Source organism: Cervus canadensis, chromosome 18 (genome assembly GCF_019320065.1).
Source record: "Cervus canadensis isolate Bull #8, Minnesota chromosome 18, ASM1932006v1, whole genome shotgun sequence".
NCBI lineage: Eukaryota > Metazoa > Chordata > Mammalia > Artiodactyla > Cervidae > Cervus > Cervus canadensis.
The window spans coordinates 11,816,354-11,836,574 of NC_057403.1; the positions used below are offsets into that span (position 1 = coordinate 11,816,354).

The following is a 20,221-nucleotide window of genomic DNA, read 5'->3' on the forward strand; positions in this document are numbered from 1 at the left end:
GGTCATCACAGACCTCCGAGCTGAGCGCCCTGGGCTATGAAGCAGCTTCCCACCAGCTGTCTTTTCACAGATGCTGCTGTGTCTGTGCCGATGCTAGTTCCTTCTGGTTTTTTAGTACCTATTTTTATTTATTTGGCTGAGCCGGGTCTTCGCTGTGGCCCTTGAACTCTTACCTGCAGCAAGTGGGATCTAGTCCCCTGACCAGGGACGGACCCCAGGCCCCCTGCACTGGGAACATGGAGCCTTAGCTACTGGACCGCCAAGGAAGCCCCTCACTCTTGCTTTTCAGCTGCTCATCACACTCCATGGATCAACAGACATCAGTTAATCTGCCTGTTCTCCCGCGGGTGGACCCTTAGGATGCGTGTTTTTGTTTTTTTTTTTTCCCCCTTGCTATGACAAGCAACCCTGGATGTCTCCAGCGCCTGTGACAGTGCCTGCTACGTGGTTTCTGCTCAACAAACATTTGCCGGATGAGTGAGGGTCACAATGAACTGGTCTCCTTCCACCGGTGAGAGTCTGTGCTGGGCACAGACCTCAAGGTGGGTTTTCTGAGAGGTCGGGGAGTGCCCATCACCAGCTCTTCCAGACACTGTCCAGCTGATCTGCAAGTTGGCCTTAAGCGTGCTGAGTTGCTCAGCCGTGTCCGACTCTTTGTGACCCCCACGGACTGTAGCCCCCCAGGCTCCTCTGTCCATGGGCTTCTCCAGGCACGAATACTGGGGTGGGTGGCCATTTCCTCCTCCAGGGGATCTTCCCCACCCAGGGATGGAACCAGCGTCTCTAAAGTCTCCCGCACTGACAGGCAGGTTCTCTACCAACAGGGCCATCTGGGAAGCCCCAGTGATGTGTATACAGGAGTTTAATCCGGTTCTTGTTTATGTAACACGGAATCATAACATCCAACCCCCTTCAGAACACAGTTCCCTCGTCACGCAAACACTTATGTCTTTGGGCTCTAAGATCCGGCCACGACAGCACTTTCCAGGCCCCACACAGACGAGGACTGTTCCACTGGGTGCTTCCCCAGCACCTCTGACCTGAGCGCGGTGTGGTGTGTGTGTGTGTCTGTGAGCGTCTGCAGGGGGCAGATTTCCAGGGGTGCTTTTGCCGGGTCAGAGAGCATGCGCATATAAATCTGGATGCCTTCTGCCCAAAGAACTTGCCAGGAAGGTTGTAACAAATGGCATTCTCCCTACTAGCCTGTGAAGGCATCGGTTTTTTGTTTTTGTTTTTTTCACACAATCACCAACTCTCTTTGTCTATCTTCCCATTTTTGTCCACTTGACAACTGGAAAAATGACTTGCCAGTTTGGTTTTCATGTCCTTTTTTTTTCTGGTGTACAAAGAGGTTGGAATGTTATTTTGTAATTTCTTTAACATTTCAATTTTTTCCTATAAAGCCTTTCTGTCCATTCTGAAATACTATAAAGTTTATTTTCACCCATATATATATATATATATATATATACACACACAAAATAAAGCATTGCTACATATATACATATATGTATATACATCTACACATATATATGTGTGTGTATATATATATTAGCAGTGCTTTATCTTTAAAAAATTTCTGGCGGTACTGTGAAGCTTATGGGGTCCGAGTTCCCTAATCAGGGAACGAACCCGGGCCCCTGGTTGTGACAGCATGGTGCTCTAACCACTGGATTAGCAGGGAATCCCCTCTCCTGTATTTTTAATTCATTTCCTTTTAAACCAGATCGACATATAGGGCTCCCTGAGCTGCACCGAAGGCTCCATCGGTTACCTGTTTTATACACCATCGATATTGTCTATGTGTCAACCCCAAACTCCCAGGTCATCCCACCTCCTCTTCCCCTCTCGGTGTCCACACGTTTGTTCTCTACATCTGGGCCTCAGGCAAAGTTCCGGGGTATTCAACATCCCACTGCCTGCCTGTCCGTTCAAGAAAGTACACTTTCTGCACGCGTCCCGTGCGCTCAGTCGTGTCTGACTCTCCACGGACTATACCCTTCCAGGCAAGAGCACTGGAGTGGGCTGCCATGCCCTTCTCCAGGGCGTCTTCCCGACCCAGGGATCGAACCTTCATCTCTTACATCTCCTGCATGATAGGTGGATCTTTACCGCTTGAACCACTGCGAAGGCCCCAAACTTCATGCTTGTCCGTGACGTCAAATGAATGAAGGCACAGAATCCTAACTTTGAGCTGAACAGACTTCACTCCTTTGTCCGTTTACTCTTTTTCTAAAAATGTTCGAAGGTCCTGCCAGGCAATTTGGGCAGGGATCTGACGTTCATTCCTTACGACATAATTCTCTACACCTTGCGTGACCCTTGCATGCAGTGAGCAACGGTCCTTCCATAACCTTTTGCTAAATGAATCTGAAACACTCTTGTCTGAAGGAACAAAATGTCACCAACGGCTCGGCTCTCGGACCGAAGAGCACCTCTTCCAGGGTTTGTTTTTGTCTCCTACCACCGGCTCCGGGAACAGTGGATCATATTTGCTGAATAAATGAATAGATAAGCGAGCAGAGAAGAGGCCATAGCGGGTGTCACTGATGCTTAAAACACGTGTGTGACTCCGTGCAGGTCCAGGCCGACAAATGCGTGACCTTCTGCCAAGCTCCCGTTCCAGTGTGTTTTAAGGGGCAGGACAGTGGCTGCCACAGGAGGCCTGGGGGCTGGGTCGTCCCATCTCCCCCCACACACCCCCCACCTGGCGCTGCCCCTGCCCTTGAGGAGTAATTACCTGTTGGAGATGGAGGCAGGCTCCGGCTGTTGCCATGGAAACTGCAGCCAGGAGCAGGGGAGGGAGGGGGTCGGGGACCGCCCCAGCGAGACTGGAATTTTCCAGGCTCTGACGTCAGACTGTGTGTGGTGGTGGGGATGGTGGGGAGGCTCAGGATGCCAGGGAGCATAGCTTAGGTGCATAACAAACGTCCGTGTATAACACAGGAGCGTTTCTCTCCTCTCTGCAGGGCAGAGACCTGAGTGTCCACGTGGGATCACGTTCCGCTCCTTCTTGTTCACGGGGCGCTGACTCACGGGAGCCCCTCGTGCCAACTGGGAGCTGAGACCTCCAGGGACGGAAGGGCTTGGGGCCTCTGTGGGTCCCACCCGGAGGCGGGAGGCCCACCGGGCAGCCTGCTCCCATCTACCGAGATGTGTCTCTACGGAGGGGTCCTCCCAGGTGGCTCAGGGGCAATCATCCGCCGGCCACTGCAGCAGACATGAGCTCAGTCCCCGGGTCGGGAAGATCCCCTGGAGGAGGAGATGGCAGCCCACCCCAGTGTTGTTGCTGGGGCATCTCATGGACGGAGGAGGCGGGCGGGCTACAGTCCCTGAGGTCACAAAGAGCCAGACACGACTGAGCACATGCACACACACACCTATATGGATATACTCATTTGTAAATCTGCTACACTGTATTCCTCTAAAGGGATGAAGCACCATCTGTTTTCCTGTTGGTAGACATAATTTTCACTATGAGGGGTATGCACAGCCCCCATCCGTGGGGCGGTGCCTGGCACACAGGGAGCCTTGAGCAAATATCCCAGCGGGCACCCTTGCACCTGATGAGACGGGGACAGGGGTGCGCTCCTCCCATCCCTGGGGCGTTTATCCAGAAGCAGAAGGGCTGGGCTACAGAGCGGCTTCCTCACCCTCAACACAGCTGACATTTTGGGCCAGCTACTCTTGGCTCAGTGGGTCAAGAGTCTGCCTGCCCATGCACGAGACACAGGAGAACCAGGTTTCACCCCTGGGTCAGGAAGATCCCCTGGAGGAGGGCATGGCAACCCACCCCAGCATTCTTGCCTGGAGAATCCCACAGACAGAGGAGCCTGGCGGGCTACAGTCCCTGGGGTCACAGGGACTCGGACACGGCTGAGACACTTTTGGGGGGTGGGGGTGTCTGTGCTGTGCTTTGCGGGATGTTCAGTAGCATCCCTGGTCTCTAGTCACTAGATACCTCAGCATCCCTCCCCACACCCCAGCTGTGACAATCCAGAGTGTCTCTAAGCCTTGCAGAATGTCCCCGGAGGTGGAAGAAGCACACTTCCCCCGCCGCCCCGGCTGAGAACCACTGGCTACAGAGAATCCACTCTCCAGCCTCCCCAGATAAATCCCTGCCGCCCGCCTGTGCTTCCTGCTGTCTGCTCTCCCACTTCACTGAGACCCTCTGGGACAAGGGGCCCTGCCTGGGTTTGTTCTGCTGGAGCAGACCCTGCAGATGGACACTTTTTCGGTTCAATGAAGACCCAGTTCCCAGAGCAGACGGCTCCTCGTTCTGGTGGCCAAGGATGAGTTTGGGGCTCAACGTGAGTGGAAGAGAGGGTTCGGGCGGTTAATGGTTAGTTGTTAACAGGGTGTGGACAGAGTGTGGACAGCAAACGCGTCTACACCTTTAGAGACGGGGAGGCCTGACCCCAAGACAGATCACGCCGAGATGGGCCTGCACGGACGAGGACCATCCAGCAGGATAAAACCCGAGTTTGTCCACACTTCAGAAGGACGAGAGGCCGTGCCCACGGGGAGGAAAAGTCAGCCGGGAGAGAAGCGGACTGGGAGCCCGGTGGAGGACACCGCCTCTCCTCCGTGTCTGAGCGGCTGTGGGTGAAGCAGCGGGTCCAGCCAGGGCTCTGCCGCCCAGAGGAGGGCCTGGCACCTCTGGCTTCACCAGCGTGCTGACCGAGCACCCTGCTCTGCCAGGGCTGGCGGGTTCCCTGGGATCGCTGCCAAGACCGAGAACCCTGCCAGCTAGGCAGGCCGAGCGCTTTTCCTTTTTCTAGTGTTTATTTATTTACTTTGGCCGTGCTGTGCCACTTGTGGAATCTTAGCTGACCGACCAGGGATGGAACCCAGGTGGAATCTCAGGGTTCTAACCCCTGGAACGCCGGGGGAGTCCTTAGTTATCTCTGTTACAGTAGTCATCTGCTGACGTGTTGGCCCGGCCGCACTGGGACACGAGTAACGGGTGTGTCAGACACGGGGCGACTGCAGAGCCAGGCAGGGCGCAGGGGCGCCCAGGAGGCTCTGGGTCAGGACTGCACTTTATAACGGTCAGCCCAGGCTCAGCAGCTCCAACCCTCAGGCCACCTGATGCAAAGAGCCTACTCACTGGGCAAGACCCTGATGCTGGGAAAGACTGAGGGCAGGAGCAGAAGGGGACGACAGAGGATGAGGCGGTTGGGTGGCATCACCGACTCCATGGACATGGGTTGGGTGGACTCCAGGAGTTGCTGATGGACAGGGAGGCCTGGCGTGCTGCGGTCCATGGGGCCACAAAGAGTCAGACACGACTGAACGACTGCACGAGAAGGACAAAGCTAGACAGGGCTTCCCTGGAGGCTCAGTGGTGAAGAACCCACCCGCCACTGCGGATGACTCAGGCGGGGGGCTCTGGGATGGGGAGAGCAGTGAGGGCGGGGCTCCCGTCCACGCGGGAGGTGCGGCGGTGCTGCTGAGAGCGGCGGGAGCGGGGTGTGAGGTGGAGGCTCTTCCCCTCCTGCTGGCGGGCCCTGGCCCTCTGCGGGCGCCTCTCATTCTCCTCTCCCAGGCGGGACCAGCGACCAGGGACACCTCCTCCACCCCATCTGTCTCCCACCTGAGCCCGAGGCCTCGGAGGTGGCCTGTCGACCCGGTCTCGCCGGCTCTGCTCAGGAGCGCTCCGGGTATCCCTGCTCACTGACCCTCTCTCTCATCTCCGGCAATGATCTCTCCGTGGCCCTGCCTCCTTCCTCAGGTTAAATTGGCCCTGACCCCCTTCGAGTCACACTCCTGGCGCTTTTAGGATGACCCCCCCCTCCCCACACCGAGGCCCACGGCACTTGGGCCCAGCAGCATCTTCCTGGAGGAGGGGCCGGGGGAGGCAGGCTTGCTGAGAGGCCCCCCAGCAAGCAACGAGGGGCTTGGTGGGAGGCATTGGCAGGATTTCTCTGGCCGGCTAGTTTGAAAAGCGTTCTAGGGGCTTCCCTGGTGGTCCAGTGGCTAAGACACTGCATTTCCACCACACAGACCCGGGTTCAACTCCTGATCAGGGAAGTAAGTCCCACAGGCTGCAACTAAGAGCTGGTGCAGCCAAATAAATAAATATGTGTATTTTTTAAAAAAGCATTCTAAACCTCAGTCACTATGGAGAACAGTGTGGAGGTTCCTTAAAAAACTAAACATAGAATGTTCATATCATCCAGCAATTCCCTTCCTGGGCCTATATCTGAAAGAAAACCATCATTCCAAAAGACACATGCCCCTCAATGTTCAATGCAGCACTGTTTTTTAGTACACTCATGGAAGCAGCCTAAATGTCCATCAATGGAGGAACGGATGAAGAAGATATGGCTTAGATATCCAGTGGAATACGCCTCAGTCATAAAAAGGAAGGAAACTGGGTCATTTGTGGAGACGTGGATGAACCTCGAGAGTGTCATACAAAGTGGATGGCCCTAGAGCGTGCTGTACAGAAGTAAGTCAGAAAGAAAAAAAAAATCATCATACAACAGGTAAGTGTGGGATCTAGTAAAACACGGTACAGATGCTCTTATTTGCAAAGCAAAAAGAGAGATTCAGATGAAGAAATGTGTGGGTACTCTGACAGCAGGTGGGGGGCAGGAGGAACTGGGAGGTTGGAATTGACATGTACACCCTGGTGATACTGTGGATAAGACAGGTGACTGATGAGAACAGAGTGTGGAGCACGAGAAAGTCTCCTCAGTGCTCCGTGGTGGCCCGAGTGGGTGGGAAGCCCAAAGCAGAGGGGGCATGTGTGTGTGCACACGAGCGGCTGAGTCCCTGCTGCCGGCAGCAACCAACACGACCTTGCAAAGCACCTGTACGCCGACAAAGATGCCTCAGAAGAAGCCCACAGCCCGCGTGAGCATGGACGTGTGCGGCGGAGTGTGGCTGACAGGCTTGCTGTGTCAGGGCAGAGACCAGCAGATGCACAGGCGTCACGCTGCCTGAGCGTGCTCAGGACGCCTTGCACAACCCGGGTGGCGAGTGCTCATTGAACATTAACTGTGCGCCGGATCTGTGACAGCCCCTCAGGATAAGATACTCAAACACCCAGACGTGCACGGCGGGCTTATCAGCCCGCCCTACAAATTGAGAACAACTCGGTAAACACGGGGCTTCAGCCTGTTATCTCCAGAAGCGCTGGTTGATGTATAACTTCTGTTTGCACACAGGGGTGCTGTTAGTTTTGTCCAGTGAGGCTAATGGCACTGTGTTTATACAGGAGACCGTTTCTGCTAACGGAGGGCGATGTTGACCTGTCCGGGGGGAAAGGGCCGGAGGTCTGAAATCTGCTTGCAAATGGGTCAGTCTCTCCCCCCACCAAGGAGAGATAAACAGGTCGATTGGACGTGACAAGGGAAGCGGTTACTGAGCCCACGGCAGATGTGTTACTTTTTAGGGCAGGGGTCTTTCCTTTTCTCTACGGTTAAAACTTTGGAATGGTTACAAGGGAAGTGATCATAAAAGAAAAATATCAGCATGCTTTAGCAGTATCACCTAAAATGTGCTTCTTCGGGGAACGAAATTCTCTCCTTCTTTATACAGATGAGAAAAAAATATATGTCACATGTATGTTTATATATTTTTTATGTGTAAGATACATGTGTTTATATAGAAATATATGTGTACAAGATATATATGTTTGGGTTTCCCTGCTGGCTCAGTTGGTAAAGAATCCATGTGCAGTGCAGGAAACCCAGTTTTGATCCCTGGGTCGGGAAGATCCCCTGGAGAAGGAAATGGCAACCCGCTCCAATGTTCTTGCCTGGAGGATCCCAAGACAGAGGAGCCTAGTGGGCTACAGTCCATGGGGTTGCAAAGAGTTGGACATGACTGAGCCACTAAATTACCAAGATATATATGTTTATACAGAGATAGAAATACAGGAATCCCCTGGTGGCCCATTGCTTAAGACCCTGTGCTTCCAATGCAGAGGCCCCGGTCCCCACTCCCCACGCCTCGTGACACAGCCAAAACAAGAGAGAGCAACAAAAACCCCAAACACAGAATTAGAGATGGAAACATGTATGTGGGCATGTGTACAAGGGGGAGCAGTGACAGATTTCACTGTCCTGGGCTCCAAAATTACTGTGGACTGTGACTGCAGCCATGAAATCAAAAGATGTTTGCTCCTTGGAAGGAGAGTTATGACCCACCTAGACAGTGTGCTGAAAAGCAGAGGCATCACTTTGCTGACAAAGGTCCGTCTGGTCAAAGCTATGGTTTTCCCAGTGGTCATGTATGGATGTGAGAGTTGGACTATAAAGAAAGCTGAGCGCCGAAGAATTGATGCTTTTGAACTGTGGTGTTGGAGAAGAGTCCTGAGTGTCCCTTGGACTGCAAGGAGATCCCACCAGTCCATCCTGAAGGAGATCAGTCCTGGGTGTTCACTGGAAGGGCTGATGCTGAAGCTGAAACTCCAGTACTTTGGGCACCTGATGCCAAGAGCCGACTGATTTGAAAAGACCCTGATGCTGGGAAAAACTGAGGGTGGGAGGAGAAGGGGACAACAGAAGATAAGATGGTTGGACGGCATCACCAACTCAATGGATGTGAGTTTGAGCAAACTCCGGGAGATGGTGAAGGACAGGGAAGCCTGGTGTGCTGCAGTCCATGGGGTCTTAAAGACTGGATACGACTGAGCGATTGAACAACAACATGTATGTACATCTATATAGCACTGCAGCCAGGAGTTAATCTCATAAACCTCATAGATCCGGAGCCGTTCGGAGGCTGCCGTGTGAGGTTCCACCTGGCCCCTGGACGCTCTAAGAGCTGCCCCCACCTACGATTCGCACTTTCAGTGCCGCCCCCTCTGGTCTCCTGACTGCGTCCCGGGCTGATCCGGGGGGCCAAGGCCAGACCCCTGGGGGCGGCTCCCACCCTCCCACCGCCCCCGCCGGGGTGAACGGCACAGCCGTCCCTGTCTCCCCACCGCCCCTCCCCTCCTCCGTCCATCAGGCAGACAGCGACCTTTCTGACGGACACTTCGTCAATACTGTACGCACCAAGGTCATGACACGTCTGCTTTGGTCTTCCCGCTAATCCGATTGGAAGGATTGATCCCTCGTTACTGCAACCCAAGTACACAAAGATGTGGACAGAGGGCATGGTCACACCATGCTGGTGAGATAATTGGAAACAAACCATCACACACAAGGGTGGCGTGTCCGGAACTGCCCCGGCGGCCCAGCGGTTAGCACTCCGTGCTCCCCCGGAAGGGGGCATGGGTTTGGGCCCTGCTTGGGGAGCCCAGATCCTCCATGCCACGCAGCACGGCCAGAATCATAGCAAGTAACTTTTTTAAAAACAGAATGGCATATCAGATGAGAACTTAGCACTGAAATGAGCAAGAAAAAATAGAAAATTCCCCTCCTGTTAAACATGTACATTCCCATGTGTAAAATGGACGGCCAGTGGGAACTGCCTGTGTGATGCAGGGAGCTCAAACCCGGTGCTCTGTGACGACCTAGAGGGCTGGGACGGGGTGGGACGTGGGAGGGAGGTTCACGACGGGGGGGGGGGCACATGCACGCCTGTGGCTGATTCATGTTGCTACATGGCAGAAGCCAACACAGTATTGTAAAACAGTTACCCTCCGATTAAAAGTGGCTGCTGCTCAGCCGCTGAGTCGTGTCCAGCTCTCTGCCACCCTCTGTGCTGCAGCCTGCCGGGCTCCTCTGTCCGTGGGGTTCTCCAGGCAAGAATGCTGGAGTGGGTGGCCATGCCACGCTCCAGGGGGTCTTCCCAGGGATGGAACCTGAGTCTCTTACGACTCCGGCATTGGCAGGTGAGTTCTTTTCCACTAGTGCCACCTGGGAAGCCCCTGAGATCCCTAACCAGAGACCAAAGTCATGCCCCCTGAAGTGGAAGTCCAGAGTCTTAACCAGTGGACCACCAAGGAAGTCACTTAAGTACTGGAGGAGACTCTTGAGAGTCCCTTGGACTGCAAGGGGATGAAACCAGTCCATCCTAAAGGAAATCAGTCCTGAATGTTCATTGGAAGGACTGATGCTGAAACTGAAGCTCCAACACTTTGGCCACCTGATGCGAAGAATTGACTCCTTAGAAAAGACCCTGATGCTGGGAGAGATTGAAGGCAGGAGGAGAAGGGACGACAGAGGACGAGACGGTTGGATGGCATCACCCCCTCAATGGACATGAGTTTGAGCAAGCTCCAGGAGATGGTGATGGACAGGGAAGCCTGGTGTGCGGCAGTCCATGGGGTCCCAGAGAGTCAGACGCTGCTGAGTGAACAACAGCAGCATCTTGACAGTAACGGCTGTTGCATGACTGATCACCACGATGAAGACAGCAAACTGTACACTAAAAATGGACAAACTGCAGAATATAGAGCTCATATCTCAAAGACCTGAAGGGTTTTTTAAAAAATTCTAAGCTCACAAATATTTGTTTCATGATAAGATGGTTCTTAGGGAACAGAATGCTGGGGGTGTCGGGGGGTGGGGTGGGGGAGGTAGAGATCCGTTCCCTCTGCAAACACTGATTAGCCACCTGCTGCATGCGAGGCTGGACCCCTGAACCCACAGACAGCTGCCTCCGGAGTGCTCACAAGTGCCGTCTCTTGGTTTCCATGAATGGCCAGCGCGTGACCATGCTGATCTCAGCAGATCAGAGCTGACAAAACAGATGGGGATGGGGCCCAAGCCTTCAGTGCTCACGGCATGGTTTTCTCCTACCTTGAAATGCGTGCTCGGTGAGCTCTTTAGGGAGCAGCGGGCCGTGGGGGCATGGGAGCCACCGCTTCTGGTCTGAGTGAGAACTCCTTTCTCGACAGGAAGAGCTGCGTCCAGCTTCCACGACAAAGGCAGCGACTGCGAGGCCCTTGGGCACACCCTGGACCCTCGAAGGGGCTGCGGCCCAGACGTGTGTCTTCAGGAGGAGTTTTCAGGGCCTGCTGGGGCTCTGGGGTTGCTTCTTCCTCCCTGCTACCACCTCCTCCTCTCCCTTGGCCACGCTTATCAGCTTGTTTCTCCACGACTGCCAGCCCAGTGACCCCACAGCCCAGAAACCCCTTTGGAGTTGCAGATAAACTCCAAACCAGAAGAGGCCTGACATGTCCATCTAGAGACGTTCACAATGGGTCTCGTGAGAAATGAGAGACCCAGTCCACCGGGACGTCGGAGCCAGTCGCAGCCCCCACCCCCCGCAATGTATTAATACCTTCAGCCATTCTACTCGCCCTAAATAACTCCCCAGTCCTCCCGTCCTCTCTTAAAACTCTGCCATTACCCTGGCCTCCCTCCACAGTGCGGCACTTTAGACTGTGGTCTCAAATGTGGTCAGCCAGTGCAGGAGGTGCAAGAGATGCAGCTTCTATCCCTGGTCGGGAGGATCCCCTGGAGGAGGAAATGGCAGCCCACTCCAGTATTCTTGCCTGGAGAATCCCACGGACAGAGAAGCCTGGTGGGCTGCAGTCCATGGGGTCACAGACAGTTGAATGTGACTGAGCATGCACGCACGCACACACACACACACACACTGGAAGTTTCCTAAGTTTTACTTTGCACGTAACATTTTTATGTGAATACCGTTTATAAATAAATTCATAAAGGTCCAAGAGAAGAATGAACTCTATCCTTTATTTCCAGCCGACTCCTCTGGTATCTCTCTGTCCCCCTCTTTTCCTCCTGCCCCCTCCTTCCCTGAAGCCAGAGTGACCTTTCAACCCTGTAGCCTTAACCAGGAGCCTTTCTGAGCTGGGTGGGTTTGGGCACTGGACCCTCAACAAAGTTCAAAATTGATCTCATCCTGTTCAACAAAGCTCATCCCTCAGCAGATACAGTCAAGGTTGTCTCTCAACGATCTCTCTGGTTACTGTCTAAATTGCTCTTGTAACCTTTCTGTTTTCCCTGATTACACTGTACACAGAAATTCAAATTTTAACCTGTCACGGGTAGACCAGCTGCTCCAAAACTGGACGGATGTAAGGTGATCAGTGAACAAAGGTTCTCCATGGACATTTGTGCCAAGAAGATGGACAAATGGCCGATGAGCTCATGAAAAGATGTTTGCTATCATTAGCCATCAAGGAAATTTCAAATCACAATCACAATGAGATACTGCTTCATACCTTTTGGGGTGGCTATAATAAAAAAGACAGATTTAGGGAACTCCCTAAGCCATGGTTTTTCCAGTAGTCATGTATGGACATGAGAGTTCAACCATAAAGAAAGCTGAGCACAGAAGAATTGATGCTTTTGAACTGTGGTGTTGGAGAAAACTCTTGAGAGTCCCTTGGACTGCAAGGAGATCCAACCAGTCCATCCTAAAGGAAATCAGTCCTGAGTGTTCACTGGAAGCTGAAACTCCAATCCTTTGGCTACCTGATGTGAAGAGCTGACTCATTGGAAAAGACCCTGATGCTGGGAAAGATTGAAGGTGGGAGGAGAAAGGGGACGACAGAGGATGAGATGGTTGGATGGCATCACCGACTCGATAGACATGAGTATGACCAGGCTCCGGGAGTTGGTGATGGACAGGGAGGCCTGGCGTGCTGCGGTTCATGGGGTCGCAAAGAGTCGGACACGACTGAGCGACTGAACTGGACTGAGGGAACTCCTTGGGGGTCCAGGGGTTGGGAATCTGTGCTCCCACGGCAGGGGGCATAGGCTCCACCCCGGGGGGAGCTAAGGTCCTGCAGGCCGTGCTTTGTGGCAGAAAAGACGGCTGTAAGCAGGTATTGGTAAGGGTATAGAGAAACTGGAATCCTCGTAAATGCTGCTGGGGATGTAAAACAGTGCAGGCGTTTTGGACAACAGCGGCAGTCCCTTGAAAGGTTATGATGGGATTACGGTATGACCCAGGGTTTCCACTCCTAAAGAAATGAAACCTAACTTTTTACAAAAACTTGTACCTAAATTTTCATAGCAGCATTGTCCATAATAGCCAGAAAGTGAAAAAACTGAGATGTCCATCGACTTATGAGCAGACAAATAAAGCATGGTCTATCCATACAGTGAAATATATTTACCCATAAAGAGAAATTAAGTGCTGAGACATATTAGAATAGGGGCTTCTCTGGCGGCTCAGTGGGAAAGAATCCACCTGCAATGTGGGAGACGCAGGTTCGATCCCTGGGTGGGAAAGATCCCCTGGAGAAAGAAATGGCAACCCACTCCAGTATTCTTGCCTGGAAAAACCCCATGTTACATGTAATAACATGTTACAACATAGATGAACTTGAAAAATTAAGATAAGTCAAAGCAGCTGACCACCAAAGGCTGCGTGTCAGGACAGGAAACCTACAGAGACAGGAGGCAGGTCAGGAGACAGGAGGCAGGTCAGTGCGCTGCCCGGGGCCCAGGGGACAGTGGCCAGCAGTGAGCCCAGGGTTCCTTTTTGGAGAGGACGTCCTAAAACTCGCTGTGACCGGACTTCCCTGGTGGTCACGTGGCTGACTCTGAGCCCCGGTGCAGGAGGCCCGGGTTTGATCCCTGGTTGGGGAGTAGATGCCAGCGCAGCAACTGACGTTCCCACAGGCCGCGGCTAAGCCCCGGCACAGCCAGATAAACAAAAGTGAGTAAATGAAATAACATGCATGGTGGTGGTGGCTATACGACTCTGTGAATACTCTGGATGAACTGCAGAGTCTGTGAAGGACATCTCAGTAAGGCTGTTATGAAAACATACCAAGGTGAATTCCTACGTGTCCAGCTCTGCTCTGAACGCACGACAGAGTTCCCTTCAGCTGGGGGTAGGCTGGCGTCAGGCACCACAAGGTGAGACGTCCACACGCAACTGTTATCTGCACAGTGGGACCCTCAAGAGACCCTCGAGCCGGGACGCGGGACCCGAGAGGTCAGGACACTCACCCCCAGAAAGTGAAGAGGGTGGGGGAAGGAAGTCAGTGAAGGGACGCACTCCACAAAACGGATGGCTGGCATTTCGTCTTTTTATGGTCTGGAAAGAGGTTTCCAGAACACTGGCTGGGTTGTGCTCTTTCTGAGAAAGTCGGTCCCTCCCCGGGTTGGATGGCAATGTATATATTGCTCGGATTCCAGTCCAGCATCCAGCTCATTAATCAGGGAAAAAATTCCATGGTGGGTCGTTGAACTGGGGTTTTATCTGGCAGCGGGGCCTGATGTTGACGTTCAGACGACTTCTGGTGGACTGAGAGTCTCCAGTCAGAACGGCTTCTGCCGTCTGAACCTCTTCGATTTGTTTCGGTTGGGCCCAGATCCTTCCTGTGGCTACAGATGCTGTCTTTTTTTTTTTTTTTTTGTAGGCTAATTACTTTACAGTATTGTGGTGGTTTTTGCCACACATCAACATGCATCATCTGTGGGTACACATGCACCCTCCATCCTGAACCCCCCCCCACTCCCTCCGCACCCCATCCATCTGAGATGTCCCAGAGCACCCGCCTTGAGTGCCCGGCTTCATGCATTGCACTTGCACTGGTCACCTATTTCACATACGGTAACATACACGTTTCCATGCCCTCCTCTCAAACCATCCCACCCTCGCCTTCCCCCACAGAGTCCCACAGTCTGCCGTTTACATCTGCGTCTCCTTTGCTGTCTCGCATACGGGGCTGACGCTGTCTTGAGGGCCCTAGAGCGATGCTGCCAGATCGCGATGTGCGCCACCTTGAAACTGAGTTTTCTGTTAGCCGAGGTGGCACACCACCTTTATTTTCTATTACCTGTTTTGAAGGAGGTGGGGTTACTCAGTCATAAAAGGGAACGCAACACTGCCATCAGAATAGACATGGATGGACCGAGCGGCTGTCATATAGGGTGGAGTCAGTCAGACCGAGGAAAGACAAACATCATACGATCATCGCTTATATGTGGAGTCGAGAAAAGCGGTATGGATGAACTCACCTGCAGGGCAGAAATCAGAGCCCCGGACATAGAGGGCAAGTGCACAGACGGCAAGGCGGGGAGGCGGGGAGGCGGGGCAAGCTGGGGGGCTGGATGGACACGCGTCCACGACGGATGCTGCGTGTGAAACAGATGACTGACGAGAGCCGACACAGGGCTCGGGGGACTCTCCCCAGCGCTCTGCGGCGACCTCAGTGGGAGGGACGTCCGGAAAGGAGGGGACGCATGTACACCTGTGACTGACTTCACTTTGCTGGACGGCAGAAACGAGCACAATGCCGCAAAGCAACTAGACTTCAATAAACATCAATTTTTAAAAAAGGGTTATGGACCTGGCTCAGCTTCTGGCACAGCCTTCAGAGACACAAAAAAGGTCTCAGCTGATACGGAACAGTGTCTACACCTGCCTTCCTAATCCATGTTAGACAGCTTTGGCAAGACACCCTCACTGAGGGGCACAGCGTGCTGAGGACTTTTATCACGAGCCAGAGGCTCTCACTTTGGGGCATGGGAAAGACTGATGCAGAGGCTGAAGCCCCAGTGCTCTGGCCACCTGGGCTGAAGAGACGAGTCACGGGAAAAGACCCTGATGCTGGGAAAGACTGAGGGCAAGAAAGGGGACGACAGAGGATCAGATGGTTGGAGGGCATCACTGACTCAGTGGCCGTGAGTCTGAGTAAACTCTGGGAGACGGTGAAGGACAGGGAGGCCTGGTGCACTGTTGTCCACGCGGTCGCAGAGTCAGACACGAGTTAGCGACTGAATAACAACACTAAATTAAAGTCAGACCTGTTTCCCCCAGTCCACAGAAATAAAACCTAATTCACCAAAAACAAAAAAAATGAGGTGGAATTGATTTTCCTAATACATTGTGTGTAGCCCAGTACATCAGAAATTCTACTGTTTCAACACGTTATTGATGTAAAAGTTGTTGATGAGATATTTTACATCCTTTTACTCATACCGAGTGGAGAAGGAAATGGCAACCCACTCCAGTATTCCTGTCTGGAAAATTGTATAGACAGAGGAGCCTGGCGCGCTGCAGTCCATGGCGGGGGGGTCGCAAAGAGTCACACATGACTGAACACGCACATTCATACCAAGTCTTTGAAACCCACCATGTGGCACATCTTGATTCAGCCCAGCCACGTCTGAAAGGCTCATCAGCCACAAGTGCCCCATGGCGATTCTCCTGACAGTCTGGCCTGAGAGTTCTGTCTGGGTAGGAAAAGCAGCGTTTGGAGCAGAGGACAGGACTCCTGGCTTTTGAGTCATAGTCATGGCAAGAGAACGGAAGAGAATATTTTTGAAGCAAGAGGATGAAGGCGGGTTTACTAAACATGGCCAAAAGTCAATGAGCACAAACTAGGAACAGACCCGTAAAGCTGACGCCACTAGCACTGAAAAATGTACGTAAGAGGGGAGCTTCCACTGGACCTACGGCTGAAATGGCCACCCCAGGGCAATACGTGGAAACACAGGTGACGGCACAGGGCTTTATTTCACCAGCACGTGAAGAGTCACAGCAGAGAGAAAGCTGGACACCGAAAGTAGAAGAACGCGCAGAGGATGTGAACCGACTATCTACAGGGGGGTGTACGCGTGTGTGATAAACACAACAAAGACACGCCATCACAGGTCTAATATCAAAACAGACACCCGGCGCAAAAGGGCTCGGGGAAGGTGATATTTCCAAGTGGCAAAGTTGAGGGAAAAAGTCAGGAAGGTTCCCGGGAAGCGGACATTCTCAAATGCTGGTGGTCGAGTGTGTATTTGGTCACAGGTACCACAGCCTAAAACGCGTGCATGCTTTCTGCTTACAGCAGCTAGGACGTGGAGGCAGCCTAGATGCCCGACGACAGGCGAGTGGGTAAAGAAGCTGTGGCACATATACACACGAGTGGAATATTACTCAGCCATAAAAAGGAATGCTTCTGACTCGGTTCTGACGAGGTGGATGAGCCTAGAGCCTGTTATACAGACTGAAGTCAGTCAGACAGACAGAGAAAGACAAATGTCACACATGAGCGCTATATGTGGAGTCTAGAAAGATGGTACCGATGAACCTATCTGTAGGGCAGCAGTGGAGATATAGTCGTAGAGAACAGACTTGTGGACACGGCAGGAGGGGAAGGAGACGGTGGGATGCATCGAGAGAGCACTATCGAAACATCGACGTTGCCATGTGTAAAATTAGACAGCCGGTGGAAATCTGCTACGTGACAGGGAGCTCAAACCCCGTGCTCTGGGACGACCCAGAGGGGCGGGACGGGGCGGGACGGGGTGGGAGGCGGCCCGAGGGAGGGGACACATGTAAACCTACGGCTGATTCATGCGGATGTATGGCAGGAACCAACACAGTATTGCAAAGCAGTTACCCTTCAATTAAAAACACATTTATAAATACATAAGTGTGTGTGCTTTGATCTAGCAAGTCCATTTCTGGGAATCTAAAGTCTATGAACATTCACGAATATTCAGAAATCTACAGAGTGGTTATTACCTCTTTGGGACGGCAAGAAGTTGGCGACAAGTGTATACAACACATGCACATGATCATCACGTGAAATGAACTCTTTCCTCCTAAAAGGTCTTGTCTCTTGAGGCACATCAGATGTCATAGCACGTTCAATGAAAAGGCAGGATAAATACATGAGTAGACGGCTCAATGCCAATTTTGAGGGGAAAAAAAAATGCATCCATTCATGTACTCACCCGTATCTGAGATACGCAAACCAAGACTCTACGACACTTTGCACCAGATGCTGGGAACGTTTTGAAGGATGAACACGAGGCAGGTCCTTGCATGTGGAGCTGCCAAGAGAAAACGAAGAAAACACAGCCTCAGAGAAATCCGGCACCGTCTAAAAACAGAATGTGCTTCCCTCTGTGCCTGTCTGAGCTGGAGAAATTCTGCAGCCCGCGGGTAACGCAGCCACACGATGCTCCCCGCAGCCTCCGCTCATTCAGTAAACGCCTGCACTGGGTACTGTGTGAGGTATTCGGAGGGACTGCGATACCAGAGGTAAACAACTCAAAAATCAGGATGCGGAGCAGCCCCAGTGCCCACCACGGGGAGGAGGAATAAATGCATGATGATGTGGTCGCACGGCGATTACCACACACAGCCCAGGCCAGCCAAGCCGACACGGACAAGCCTCAGGAGCAGGATGCCAGCCAAAGGCAGCAAGCTGCAGGCTGAGGCGGGGTCGCAGACCTCACCCCAGGGCCCCATGGGTTTGAGGCCCTCAGGTAGTTACTGCTGTGTCCCGCTTGCTTTAATTTTCCTCACTGCTCTGCCATCACCTGGGGCTTCCCAGGCCGGCCAACGCAGGAGACGTAAGAGACGGGGGTGGAGAAGGGGATGGCAGCGTGCTCCAGTATCCTTGCTGGAGAATCCCATGGACAGGGCAGCCTGGGGGGCTACAGTGCCTGGGGTGGCAGAGAGTCGGACACGCCTGAAGGGACTGAGCACACACCACCATCTGAGTGTGCCACCCTTCCTTCCCCTTTCCCGTTTCCTTGTCGCCCACGGATGAGCTGTCATAACCGGGAGGACTAAATGAGCCGTTCCCGAGACTCCAGAGCTGGTCTCGCCCAGAAGGAGCCTTCTCTGTGACACATAGACAGATAGGCTCGTGGCAGGGGGTGGCCTGGGTGGCTTGTTCTTCAAAAATGTGTAGACGATGCCCCACAATGTGCCCAGATGTTGCTCTGAAGCTGCAGGTATTTGTTTCCGCCGGGCTCGGAAAACTCCAGTTTGAAGCTTCTTCCTCAGCACCCCACCCCGACCTGGAGCTGTTCCCACGGCAACAGCCTGAGCCTCTCACCTGCTGCAGATGGACAGTGAAACACCCCAGGGCGGAGAGCTGAGGCCTTCCGGGACGGGCTGGGCCCCCCGAGCCCCAGCAGGCGTGCGTGCCACGGCCCCACGCTCAGAATCGACTTCACAGGAAACCAGGTCTCTGCATCCCTGTTTCCAGGTCCTCGGTGGCTGGAGACGCCATCCACGTGGAGAATGTGGTGACCTGGGGAATCTGACGTCGCTGAGGTGAAGGCGGGAAGTGAACGCTGGGGATGAGAGACACCTGGCAGATCCGTGCGTGAATGCCCTGGAGTTTCCACGCCGTGAAATCTGGGTGGGCCTGTGAACCTGCATTTCTAACCTGCTCCCGCGGGATGCTTCAAATGGGCCACAGCTGACGTTTCCAGAATGCCTGGCCTTAACACGGTGGTTCAGCAGTAGAGAATCTGCCTGCAATACAGGAGACCTGGGTTCAATTCCTGGGTCAGGAAGATCCCCCGGGAGAAGGGAATGGCCACCCACTCTAGTATTCTTGCCTGAAGAGCTCCATGGACAGAGGAATCTGTTGAGCTACAGTCCATGGGGTCACAAAAGATTCGGGGAGAAAGTAACTTCTCCCTGGAGGAGGAAATGGCAACCTAGTTCAGTATCCTTGCTGGGGAAATCCCATGGACAGAGGAGCCTGGCGGGCTAGAGTCCACGGGGTCGCCAAGAGTCGGACACGACTGGGCGACCCCGCCGAGCTCACCTCTACGGGCCTCACTGCTTGGCGTGGTCCGCAGACCAGCAGCACGGGCGTCCCCTGGGGGGCTTTGTAGAAACGCAGGATCTCAGGCCCCCATCCCAGACCTTCCGTTATGGATGGGGCTGCATCCTCCAAAATTCATGTGAAGGAGGTGATTATTAATAAGCTGTTTTTCATTTAAAAATTGTCATGAACGCTTATTTTATTCCCTCTCTCTCTCCTCTCCCCACACCACGTCATCCTCTCCCCGGCTCTGCTCAGCCTAAAGTTCCCACATTGCCACCCCAGCCCAGACCTTTCCCTTGAATTCCACTGCGTTCCACACCACATGTGTGACTGGATGGAATTCTACATCTATAGATGTCAAAACCCACGTCTTTGTGGACAACGGAAGGAGTCTTCTCCTAGGCCATGTCTCCACTTATTTCATGGAGGACTCTCCTTTTCTTTACTTTTTTTCCTTCCAGTTTCACTGAGATATCTCTGGCATCCAGCATGTAGATGTAAGGCACACAGCATCATGGTTTGACTCACAAACATCGCAAAGCGATGATCACAGTAAGTTTAGTGAATTCCCATTGTCTCATTAGCTGCAGGACAGAAAAAAGAAAAAGAAAACTTTTTCCTTGTGATGAGAACATTTAGGATTTACGTTTCTTTTTTAAAGCGAATTCTATCTATTTATCTGTTTGGCCATGCCGCCTGCCTTGTGGGATCTCAGTTCCCCGACTTGGGATTGAACCCACGTCCTTGGCAGTGAAGGCACAGAATCCCAGCCACTGGATTGCCAGGGAGTTCCCAGGATTCACTCCTCTTAAC

The 20,221-nt window shown here is 53.0% G+C and overlaps 2 long non-coding RNA genes across 2 annotated transcripts in view; both read right to left on the bottom strand.

The window, feature by feature from the left end:
- Window positions 1-17,350: 17,350 nt before the first annotated feature.
- On the bottom strand, window positions 17,351-19,140 carry LOC122420066. Its single transcript, XR_006263164.1, has 3 exons — window positions 18,683-19,140; window positions 17,568-17,666; window positions 17,351-17,451 (listed from the first exon to the last, which is right to left on the bottom strand). It is a non-coding gene; the product is annotated as an uncharacterized LOC122420066 (long non-coding RNA).
- A 584-nt stretch (window positions 19,141-19,724) lies between these two features.
- LOC122420067 overlaps window positions 19,725-20,221 on the bottom strand; it is a 77,790-nt gene continuing 77,293 nt past the window's right edge. Inside the window, exon 3 of the long non-coding RNA XR_006263165.1 lies at window positions 19,725-19,992. This is a non-coding gene — a long non-coding RNA (uncharacterized LOC122420067). The remainder of the gene's footprint in view (window positions 19,993-20,221) is intronic.